Source organism: Berghia stephanieae, chromosome 2, assembly GCF_034508935.2.
Source record: "Berghia stephanieae isolate SIO BIC M18660-M18661 chromosome 2, UCSD_Bste_1.3, whole genome shotgun sequence".
Taxonomy (NCBI): domain Eukaryota; kingdom Metazoa; phylum Mollusca; class Gastropoda; order Nudibranchia; family Aeolidiidae; genus Berghia; species Berghia stephanieae.
Window position 1 is genome coordinate 50,375,778 of NC_088361.1, and position 2,500 is coordinate 50,378,277.

General features: G+C 41.8%; 1 protein-coding gene across 1 annotated transcript in view; it reads right to left on the reverse strand.

Moving 5' to 3' along the window:
* Positions 1 to 1,364: 1,364 nt before the first annotated feature.
* Positions 1,365 to 2,500, reverse strand: part of LOC144963676 (glycoprotein 3-alpha-L-fucosyltransferase A-like) — a 29,051-nt gene continuing 27,915 nt past the window's right edge. Inside the window, exon 6 of the mRNA XM_078897633.1 lies at positions 1,365 to 2,500. This exon is cut by the window's right edge and continues 1,501 nt beyond it. The gene's annotated coding sequence lies outside the window, so the exon portion shown is untranslated.

Genomic DNA, 2,500 nt, shown 5'->3' on the forward strand with positions numbered 1-2,500 from the left:
ATGGTTTATTATATGGAAATGTTGTCTGTGGCTTCGTCAATTATTGCATGCATCCTTTGATTAGCATCTTGTCGTCTGAGACTTGGTGGTGAAATGCCGCTCAGTGTTGGGAGCCACTGAGTTGGAATTGACTTGAGACATCCTGTTATAATTCTCATTGATTCTCTTAATCGGATGGCAATGCGGTATACATGTGGGATCCTCATCCAAACAGGGGTACAGTATTCTCCCACACTATAGCACAGTGCCAAAGCAGATGTTCTAAGTACCTGTGGTGAGGCTCCCCAGGTGGTACTCACTAGGCTGTTTCTTTTTGCGATTTTATTTGCGGTTCCCTCAGTGTGTTTGCGATAATTTAGTTGTCTATCCAGTGTAATGCTGAGGTATTTAGAATTGTGGTCTGAGGGTAGTATTGAGTTACCGGCTGTGATCTTCAGTTATTTTGTTGCCTCTCGATTATTCCGGTGGAAGTTTGTGGATACTGATTTTGTGGTATTCATTTTTAGGTACCACCTATCAAAATATTGTTTCAGGCGGGTGGAATCTTTGCTTAGAACTTCTTCAATCTCTATCCAGTTTTTTTTATTGATAGGCTAAGGCCCAGTCATCAGCGTATCCAAGTTTGAGTGTTCGCAGTTTGGCATGTCGGAGATATAAACATTGAAGAAAGTTGGTGCTAAACCTGTACCTTGTGGTAACCCATTTTTAATTTTGCGTGTTTTGCTTTTGTTTTCTCCCAATATGACATGGAATTGTCTTGTGCCAGTCATGGTAGACAGCAGTTTGAGCGTCTTTCTACAAGGAATAATTTTTGAGAGCTTTAACATCAGTCCGCCTGTCCAAACAGTGTCGTAAGCTGCAGATAAGTCTATTGGGACTGCACCAGTCTCCTTTTTGTTCTCAAAGCCTGCTTCAATGTATGAGGTCAGTGCAAGGACCTGTTCACTTGTGCTTCTTTGTGGTCTAAAGCCCGCTTGTTCTGGTGGTATGCAGGGATTTACATATGGGGTGATTCGCTCTAGTACGATTCTTTCCAGGAGCTTGTATAAGCAACAAAGTAGGGATATTGGTCTGTAGCTGGATGGTTTAGTCATTGGTTTGCCTGGTTTTTATATGGCGATTACTTTGGCATGTTTCCAAAATTGTGGGTATGTGCCCTTTTCCATGATGTCTGTCATAGTATTTGCCAGCCAGTCTATTGTTTCTGGTCCAAAGTTAGTAATCATGTCGGGATATATTCCATCAATGCCAGCAGCTTTGCTATTTTTTATTTTCTTTAGAGCTCCTTTCATTTCATTAATCGTTATTGGGACACTTAAAAACAGGCTATGGTCAGGCAAAGTTTTCAGAGTCTTTTGATATTCTTTTCTTATTTCTTTTTCAAATTGATGGTTTGGGATGTATTGTCCCCGTTGTTTAATTTCTTTGGCAATTTCGTCAGCTGCAATCTGGGGGGGGGGGCTGATTTTGTTTGATGAGCTTCAGGGTTTAGCTTTTTGAGGGTTTGCCATGCGTTGCATGGCGGCTGGAGTGACTGAGGTCAAAGATTTCAACAGTTTCTACCCATCTCTCTTTTCGGCTTTCATGTAGTGTGTTTAGTACGAGTAGTTCTTCTCCAACCTGTTCATCATGTGTCTCCTCATATTTTTTCAGCAATTCTTTGCTTCGTTCATTCCAGCATAGGATGTATTGTTTTCTAAAACCACTGGGTATGTTCTTCTTTGCGGAGGTTAGGACAAGTTTTTTAAATCTCCCTATATTCTCAGTTTTTGGGGGATCCTTTTGCAGGTTTTGTCAATTTCATCTCCGAAAGCTTTCCAGATTGCTTTTTGGAAATTCCACCTTGGTTTGGGCAGGGTGTTCATGATTGGGATTTGGATTCCAGTTCTAACAAGGACTGGACGGTGTTGACTGTAAGGGAAATCTCCCAGGACTTCAGCGAATTTCCATTTGGGTCCTTTGTTACAAACACGAGGTCTAGGGTATAGTCTTTGCACCAACGGGCCGATCTTAGAGTTCCTTTGTCTTTGGGGTTGTAAATGTGTGTTTGGTCATTAAGGTTTGCCCATTGTGAGATCTCATTCCCTGGAGTGCCATTTTTGTTGTAGCCCCATTCGGAATGGTGACTGTTGAAGTCTCCCATGATTATGGATTGGTGATTTACTTTGTCTTTAGGGTAAGAGGCCCAGTTAAGATTTGGTGGTTTATATACATTAGTAATTTCAGTGTCACCAAATGTAATATTGATTCTCTGTGTACCGTTCATTTCTGTGTTGCCTCCCAGGTCAGTGACTTGGGCTGCTGCTCTGGCATAAGCTTATGGTGCTGTTTGTTTATTACTTGATATCCCTGAACGTTGTATCTTGAGGGAGGGGAAGTGTCATCGAGATGAGTTTCCTGGAGGAGGACAATGTTAACATCCAAACCGGCGTCCAGACAAGGTTATTCCTTCTCCTGGACCCACACCTCCAACTCAATGAAAATGAAAAATAGGAAAAGA